Consider the following 9,511-nt stretch of genomic DNA (forward strand, 5'->3'; position numbering starts at 1 on the left):
ATAGAGCCAGGCAGTGTGTCGTGTTGAGCAGCGCAGATGACATGGGGAGCGCGCAGGAGAGGAGAGAGAGAGAGAGAAAGGGAAGGGAAAGGGTCAGCGAGGCAGGGAGACGCTAGATAATGAAAAAAAGGAGCGGAAAAGTGAGTGAATGTGAGGGACAGAAGGGATTGTAAGAGGCAAAGGAAGGGAAGCTGCAGAAAAGATTTGGGAAGAGGGAAACGAGTGCGAAGATGTGGGTGAAATAGTGTGAAAGAGAGAGCGAGAGAGAGAGAGAGAGAGAGAGAGAGAGAGAGAGAGAGAGAGAGAGAGAGAGAGAGAGAGAGAGAGAGAGAGAGAGAGAGAGAGAGAGAGTAATAAAAGTGAAAATGCAATCCTTAATCAGTGTCATTTTCCTCCAGCTATTTTTCATCCACACATGAAAAAGAAAAAAAAGAGGAAGAAAGAGCAGTTCGAAAATAAAAAAAAAGAAAAAAAGAAAATAAAGATCTTTATCGTACGATTTTAAAGCTGGCTGTATTATTTTTGACACCACCACCACCACCACCACCACCACCACCACAACCACAACATGAGAGAAATGCGAAACTTCACTTCCTTTTAAAATGATCAAAATAACATGCATTCACTCCAGTCTTTCTCGTCACGTTCCTCGAACTGCTGCTGCTGCTGCTACTGCTGCTGCTGCTGCTGCTGCTGCTGCTCACATTTTCCTACTTACTTCACTTACTTTCCTTTCTTTTCATTTCTTCTCCTTCCTTCTTCCCTTTTGACATTTCTTTGCTGCTTCTGAATTTCTCTCTCTCTCTCTCTCTCTCTCTCTCTCTGAATTTCTCTCTCTCTCTCTCTCTCTCTCTCTCTCTCTCTCTCTCTCTCTCTCTCTCTCTCTCTCTCTCTCTCTCTCTAAAGTTCTTTCCTCCATGCTTTTCCTTTGTTCTTCCTCCCTGCTTCTCTTTCTGTAATCAACTCCACTAACACGCTCCCCTTTCCTCCTCCATTCTTTACTGCTCTCCTCTCCCCCCCCCCCTCCCACTTGCCTCCTTTTGCATGTATTCTCTACGTGTCCCTTCTTTTTCTCCCTTGCGTCTTTTACCGCATTCGCAGGCTGTCCGTTCCTTATTCCATCATTCCCTATTTTTCATTCCCTGCCTCGCCTGTCCCACCTGTAATTGTTTTCCCCTCATCCTTGGTTTATTGGCTTCTCGTAATTTTCATATATTAATTTTTTTTTACTTTCCCAAACCTTGCATCTTTTATTCCTACCATCCCTCGTCAGCGCCCTTCCCTCTTGCCGCCCAAACAGAGGCAATATTTGGGCAAGTTATCGCGGTAAAGCACAAGACGGAATGCCATTTAGGAAAGTGTTGATACTAGGAAAGTTGGCCTTGGCGTGTGTGACTCTTGATATTCAGTGAGGCGGGAAGTCCGTTCAGAAGTATTTCAAGAGGGAGAACAGGAAGCACTGGAATTATTTAATTGGTAGTCGGGGAGAATGCTTGCTGCTCTGCTGTGTGTAATACTTTTTCTCCTGTAAGTTTTGTGCTTAAGTTCGAGTCTTTTGTTCCCAGTCATTACTTATTTCAAGAAGGAAAAGAGGTAACTCATTCATTAATTCATTGGGAGGAGGAGAAGGAAAAGGAAATGCTTGCTGCTCTGCTCTACGTAATGCTGGTCCTTGTGTAAGTTTTGTTCGAATCTTTGTCCTGTCATTACTTATTTATTGAGGGGCGGTGTTCCAGTAGATCTGCACTTAAATGGAAGTTGCCTTGATGGGATGGATTTTGGAGTCTACAGTGTTCCTGTGTGGTGGTGGCTTTCCCTTTACTGAATGGGTTACGGGGGCAGTTTATAGCCAGCTCAAATCCCCGCACCTTTCCACCTAACAGTTTAAAAGAGACAGAGAGGGAAAATAAATAGCACCATATTGGAAAAAGAAAAAATCATATGAACCAGATACAGCAATTGTGTTATGTTATAGCATGCGTAAGTGTTTAACAATGTGAGTTTATTGCCAGGATTCGTAAAACATAAGAGGTTATTTGTTGGTTAAACATTTATGGACACTGTTTCTGCCTTCTCTCATGACAGTTAAAATAAAATTAAAAAATTGTCAGTGTAACGTTGACGAGACTCAGTGTACGAGAATATATGGTTTTGTGAAATTTTTCCCCTCCTCTCTGCCATTCTATAAAGTGATCCAAGCTTTCTGTTCCCGCCCTGCACTCTCTCGCTATTAACAGTTATTTCATCCGTTATATTTACAGTGATATTTTTTGTTCCTTGTTTCGTAATTTCTTTAAGTATTCTGTAGTTCATGGTTTTTAGTTTTGACGAGAAGTTAATTTATATCTCAATTGTTTAATCACTGTTATTGGTAAATCTTTTGCATGATTTCTTACACCGTTTTGTTTGAAGTAGTGAAATTGGCGGCGTGGTATATGATTGACATGTTTGTGACACAGCGCGGCAGATCCACGTCTGGATGACCTTCAGCGTGCCAACCTTGTTCATCGTTTCCAGGCCAAGAATCAAAGGTGAATTCCTGTAAGGGCGATGCCGTCGATTTACGCCTCGCCGCCTCTCACAAAAGTAAAAAAAAATATTTGATCACAAACAGGAAGTAATAAAATTAAAGGATGGTACGGGAGATTGGGGGCAGCATTTAGGCAAAAGGTAGTTAGACCTATGTAAATGTGAAAACAATTACCACGTAATTCAGAGCAGATGAGAAATCGGCGCATCAGCAACCATTGAGTGGGGGAGCTGAACCTTGCACACTTACGCCACCGAGTCGCCAGACGCCCGTAGAGCAGCGCGGTTGGTTGGTTCACGGGGGTTATGATTACACGACCCACCATAGACGCGGCCACTCACTGCACTTCCTGTGTATCCACCATGTTAGAGGCTGTGATATTTGCACATACCGGGTGGGAGAAATAATTCTGTTGCGTGGCGGTGTTTGTGTTTTGCTGAACTTCGTTATAATCGCATGCAAATGAATATTGGGATGGGAGGCTTGGCGGTGTTAACAACATTGGGCAGGACACTTTGTATCGCCCCGCACAGATTATCCAGAGCGGCAGTTTTACAGATTTTATGCTATGCTGAAATAGGACATTTAAACAGACAGAAAGGAAATGATTGATAAAAAAAAAAAAGCAGTACAACATTAATATTGTTCGCATAGATAGTGCTACTTTAACCACGGACATCGCAGCTAATAACGATGGAATGAAAAAATGGGACGTTTATTTTTATCGAAGTGAAAAAAAATATATATATATTTATTTGAAAGTGGTGCGAGGTTCGACAGTAAGCGAGTGCTGATGGAATTCGTCCCACAATGGTGTGTGTGTGTGTGTGTGTGTGTGTGGGTAATAATAATAATAATAATAATAATAATAATAATAATAATAATAATAATAATAATAATAAACTGTTTATTATTAAGTCAGTTTACAAACTGAAAATGTACAGAGGGGATGGGGAAATACTTAACATTAATCCTAAAGCTAAGTCTAATCTAGAAACGAAATACTATTTATTGATGGCTCGCACCATGGGAATGTGTGTGTGTGTGTGTGTGTGTGTGTGTGTGTGTGTGTGTGTGTGTGTGAGACTAAACGAAACCTGAATATTCGCGTGGAGAGTTGTTTCATACGAGTTCATTTCTTTACCACTGTAATGTATTGGGCTAGCAATTCGTGTCTCATATAATTGTCATGGCTCAATACACTCTTAGTACGCTCTCTTTGAAATGTGTTTGGGTAAGCTTTCTTTAGGCAGGCGAGGGATGAAGTACAGTCACTTTAAATTCTTAACTGTCGAATTCAATAAATTTAGAACCTCTTATTTTCCGGTTACCATTATCTTATGACTTGAATTAAGAACGTGGAATTAAGTTATCTGGCGTTACATTATGCTTAAAGATTTCTATTTATCTCATTCACGGTTTGTTGCTGTGTCATTTTATTTGAAAATCAATAAGTAATAAAAAAAAAATCAGACTTTGTGTTAATTTCCTGTCTCTTTTGCTCAAACAATCTGCGTTTTTGTGAAAAGAGTTTATCCTTTCCTATTACTCTGCCTCAGTTACCGTGAATGCAGTTTGCCGCTCTGGCTGCAGCTCGAGGTTCAAGCATCGGAGTCTGACATTTGAAGAATCCCCGTTTAGCTTTCAAAGTCTCAGTTTCATTACTGAATATTGCACCCCTTTCCGTTCCCTACTTCTGATGGATAAGCTTTCTCTCTTTATTTATTTATTTTTTCAGTTTTCAATACAACTTTTCCTCTGCACGTCAGCCTTAAATCACGCACCCGACCTTCTTGCGTATCGAGCAATATTCACGCGGCATGGAAAGGTCTACATGCTCTCAGCAGAGGAAGTGCCTGCTGGGGCTTCACTGTGTTCGGCGGCGAATAGTTTTAAATTTCACTTGTGACAGTATACGCTGAAAGGTATTTAAGGACTTGAATGTAATTTTTTTTCGTTTTTCTGTCTGACTCTCTCTCTCTCCCCTCTCTCTCTCTCTCTCTCTCTCTCTCTCTCTCTCTCTCTCTCTCTCTCTCTCTCAGTAACATCAACGATAGTAACAGCAGCAGCAGTAGCAACAACAACAACAACAACAAAACAAACTACAACAACAACAAAAACATCAACAACAACAACATCAACAACAACACCAACATCAGATGTAGTGGCGACGGACCGTCAGTTTTAATGGCAGCAACTACGATAATAACATCAGGGGCAACAGTAATAAGACCAGCAGCAGCGGCAGCAACATCACCATCGACAGGGACAGCGGCGACAGAGGCGGGACTGGGGAGACAGACAGCAGTAGCAGCAGCACTACAGTAGAAACAGCAGCAATGTAGCATTTCAAAATAATATTCGTGGATGTAATTAAAAAATGTACACATGATCGTAGCACACTGACGAGTAACTGAAAATGTGAAAATATGATGAAATTTTTTTTTTATCTTGCAGTTTTGTTGGGATGATGATGATGATGATGATGAAGAGTAGGAGGAGAGGAAAGGAGAGGAGAGGAGAAGAAGCAGAGAGAGAGAGAGAGAGAGAGAGAGAGAGAGAGAGAGAGAGAGAGAGAGAGAGAGAGAGAGAGAGAGAGAGAGAGAGAGAGAGAGAGAGAGAGAGAGAGAGAGAATGAAGGTGACTTGTTCTTTCACTTTAAAACTTTCAAAATTGTGACCTGGCTTCCCTCCCACCACCGCCTTGAGCCACGCGCCGCCGCCTTCTTTAAGAGCTGCGAGGAAGGGAAACTAACGTAATTCGCTCATCATTGAAGACTATCCTTAATTTGCCTAGTTTGCGTTAAGCAGAAAGAATACCACTTTGGTATGCAGCAAGCTCTCTGGGGACAGGGCAAGGGGCGGTGATCCTGAGTTCAAAAGAGAGTTCACTGTGAAAGGCAGGAGCTTTGCATTTACTGTTTCCACATGAAAGGAATGAATATGCACCGCGACTGCTAGACTAAATGTGGGTTATGTTTCCGAAAAGCATGCTGGAAAAAAAGTGTGTATGTTTTTACAGTATGCTTATATGGAAGGAGGTAGGAGGTATGGTAGGAGCGTATCAGTCACCCCTCGTGTGTGGTAAGGAAGAAGATTTGAGGCAGGGACACATAATTGGAACACATTGCACATCATTTGATACACCGAACACGAAACACAAAATTCGTTATTGAATTCAAGCTTATGAATCTGCATTTGACGCAAGATTCAGATGGTTACTGCCCGATTGGGTTTACAACCGATGAAATAGATAATTAATTCATTATCATTAAAGACTGAACGAAATGCAGTAACATTTTATGCAGCTTCCATGGAAGAGAAACACGGAACAAAGGAAACTAATGCCATATGTTATTTCTGGCAACATCAGTGGCATTTATTTGCTGGGAACAGATGGCATCGTACCCTCACGTGAGAATACAAAGCCAGTGAGGAATGCTGTCATGAATTTTGATGACTGTAATGACGAATCAATATATTATGCATCCTCCACCCTAGTTCGTGGTGTGAGGTAAACACGAGGTCAAGAGGACAATAATAATTCCATGTTTTGTTTTCCATGTGCTTGTATTGATGTATTATGAGATATATCTAGCCGCTAGAAGCACAGCACTGACAATACCGACAAACAGCAAATGCGTGACTGAGGCGGTGATGTGACGTGATTCTTGGAGTGAAAGAAAAGTGTCACTCTGTGTCTACTTTTCTGCTAGTCCGTTTGTCTACTCGCCTGTCCGAATAACTTCTTTATATCTGTATATATCTTGTGTTATTTCTATTTATGTATTTGCCGCTGTCGACCTCATTCGTCTCTCTCTCTCTCTCTCTCTCTCTCTCTCTCTCTCTCTCTCTCTCTCTCTCTCTCTCTCTCTCTCTCTCTCTCTCTCTCTCTCTCTCTCTCTCTCTCTCTGTGTGTGTGTGTGTTATTCCAGGAAGAGAACATGTTGGTTTAGCATTATTTTTATATCTCTGGATCAGTTTTACTTTGATATTGAACGAATAATGAATGCTTCAGTCATGAAACAATTACGTTGATATGTTATTAGGGCGAATTACGTAAGTACGTAATTGTTATATTAATTACAATGAAGAGTGCAAGTCAGGTCTAGTAATTGTAAGTGAGTATTTTCGTTTTCGTTTTCCTTGACTAACGAACACGGAATTGCTTTTATCGCATGTTTTTGCTTCAGATATTGTGGAGAATTCCGGCTTATTTTCACATTCACAGCGTTATTGGAGAGGAAAATTGTTTGATGGTGGCGGAAAGCATTTTTATTTATTTATTTATTTTTTTATTTATTTACCATATTTTTCACTAGTATTTTTAGTTAACAAAAAATATTTACTCTTCCCAAGAATAGTAAAATCATCCAATATTTCTGATTCCCCTTGTTTTTATTTAGCGCCAGAACAAGTTGCGGCTTAACTTTCCTTCAGTTTCCAGTTTGTATTTCCTCATTATTCTCTGCAAGTCTGTCAACGTTCTAATTTAATCTTTTTGCTGCTAATGACACGATGATACCTGCTGACTGAATGGCTCTACTTGACGTGTGCTGTACAGAAATAGAACTGCAAATAAGAAAACATCTGTATTACTTAGTGATGCCTTTGGAAAGTATGCATTAAACTTGCTATAATTAATTTTAAGCTCAAGGAAAAGCCACAACAGTCAAAAGGTTAAAATGTGAATAGTATTTTGTCACATTTCTGGTCACAGTGGTAATATTCTGGCCACACTGTTTTATGCACCATCAGGTAAGTCTTTCTAAGTGCTGGTCTTGATGCCTCTTGAGTCTTGATGTTTTCATTTCTAGGTGATTTCTCTACTTTTTACTTTTTATACATGTCAGAGAGAAAGTCCAAGGGAAAAAGAGGGAATAAGCTTCTTAATATGCCTCTATGAAAAAAAAAAAAGTAGGTGAGAATTGAAGCTTTCACCGGATGACATGACACGGAGGATAATGAACATTACGGAGAAAGTCCTGCTTGTCATGTGTTCCCATCTTACGATCTTATTAATACAAGCCTTTAGTTAGCATACACATGATGTACATATGTATGAATGTGTTAAACTAAGACTAAGTAAATTTGCAAGAGGAACTTTACTTGTGGAAATCATCGAAAAGCAAATAAATGATAGTAAGTTTTGTAAGTGAATAGAAGTGATGTTTCGAGCACAATAAACGTGTGCAAGAAGTCAGTGCGTGAATCAGGAGGAGGAGGAGGTTTGTGTGGTAATGTTGCAAGACGTGTATAGTGACTTGGCGTATGGAAGGTAACGCATGACGAGCTGATCGTTGAAGTTTTACGTAAAATTACGCAGAAAGAAGTAATGCTGGAGGACATGTTGGTCTGTGATAACGGAAACACGTATTGGTTTTATAAGAGTGCCATTACGGGTACGAAGAGTGCCTTCATTTGTACTGTGCATCGACTCTAACTGAATATCAGGTTTCCATCAAGAGTTATTAACATACGAGTATATACTGTTTTATTTATTTTTTATTTATTTATTTATTTATTTATTTTTTTATATATAGTATTGCACGGAATGATTACACTGCTGTATTGTTACCAACCATCAGTGAAATTCGAGACCAGCTAAGGTCAGCCTTGAGTCATTACCACATTCATCCTCACCTTGTCAACAACATAGGCGTGAGAGTATTGCTTACTTACAAGGGAGGCAGATCCGCGATGGCCTCACCTTAATCTTTCTCTGGAAAGTAATTAGTCTGCACGACAATCAGTGTACGTTTCTTTGTTGCTTCACCGGTGATTCTTTTTGTGGCGCAGCTGTTCCATGTAACTGTCTCATAAGCGTCTTTGTGTAAGAGAAAATGGAATAGCCTTCAAATGATATTACTTTCTGACATTCATTACTGCTTTATTGCAATTTCTTTCAGATGTTTGAATCAAATAAGACTTTGCCTGAGGTTTTTTTCCGCTGCGTGGAAACAACCAAGCCGTAAAAGTGACGTGTAATAGATGTGTATATGTAATAGAAACATCAATTCACCAGTCACATGTCCGATCACTTGCGTAGAAACTATTGATTAGTTCTTCCTTGTGTACTGACCAAATCCCCAAACATTTCACTTGGTAACAGTCATCTTTTCCTGTTTTCCTCCCCGCGGCAGCGAGGATAACAATTTTCCACGCAGAGTTCCTTAGTCCTTTCACTGCGCAAGTTTATGTACTGTTACGCTCCTCGCGCAGTAATGATCTGCTGTAATGATCTCGTAAAGCAGGAGAAGAGGCAAACACTTGCGATATCTGAAGGCAACCCATGCGAGAGTTTTTATTTTCCCCTGCAATGGTGTGAGGGCATTCCATAGAGAGGCTGGTGCTCTGTTCCCCAGTACTTCATCGACCGTGAGCTTGAATTCAAGTGAGTGCGAACACATTATTATTATTATTATTATTATTATTATTATTATTATTATTATTATTATTATTATTACTATTATTATTATGATGATGATGATGATGATGATGCCACGACCATACTTTTATTGTGACCGGGATTTATGAAGGCCGAAGTCGCTCTTGTAAGACTTAAGTATGATTTTTCAGCTAAATCTAAATAGTTTCTTCATCTTCCGTGCTCTGCGTCCTCCATTCACGTCTGGAACTGCGGCATTATGTAAGGAGTCGAGAGTCCATGAAGAACTTAAGAGTTTCCCGTCTCGTGCACTTGACACGATGCATTGGGTTCAAACGCTTCTTGTTTCATGTACTGATATTGTTGTGCTACACGCGTAAGGAATTTAAAGTTGATTAATTTCAGTAACGCAAAATAGTTCTCCAGCATATAAGTTCCTGCTACGATACCTTTGTCGTTTTTAGTGGCAGTGTAATCATAGCTGTTTCGCGTTATTGTATCTCAAACTTGTCTTTACAGCATCCCTCGGCAAACTCCCCGCGGCGCAGAGTTTATTGCCAAGTAAACTCAGCCTTGCACTTCCTTCTTTATAAT

The 9,511-nt window shown here is 40.2% G+C and overlaps 2 protein-coding genes across 8 annotated transcripts in view; one reads left to right on the plus strand and one right to left on the minus strand.

Annotated features, from left to right (window-relative positions):
- The window catches only part of LOC135114927 (uncharacterized), a 364,637-nt gene that overhangs the window by 230,936 nt on the left and 124,190 nt on the right, over nucleotides 1-9,511 (plus strand). The gene's annotated exons all lie outside the window — the stretch shown is intronic.
- Nucleotides 1-9,511, minus strand: part of LOC135114921 (PDF receptor-like) — a 150,739-nt gene that overhangs the window by 43,287 nt on the left and 97,941 nt on the right.

The sequence above is a fragment of the Scylla paramamosain genome, chromosome 2, assembly GCF_035594125.1.
Source record: "Scylla paramamosain isolate STU-SP2022 chromosome 2, ASM3559412v1, whole genome shotgun sequence".
Taxonomy (NCBI): domain Eukaryota; kingdom Metazoa; phylum Arthropoda; class Malacostraca; order Decapoda; family Portunidae; genus Scylla; species Scylla paramamosain.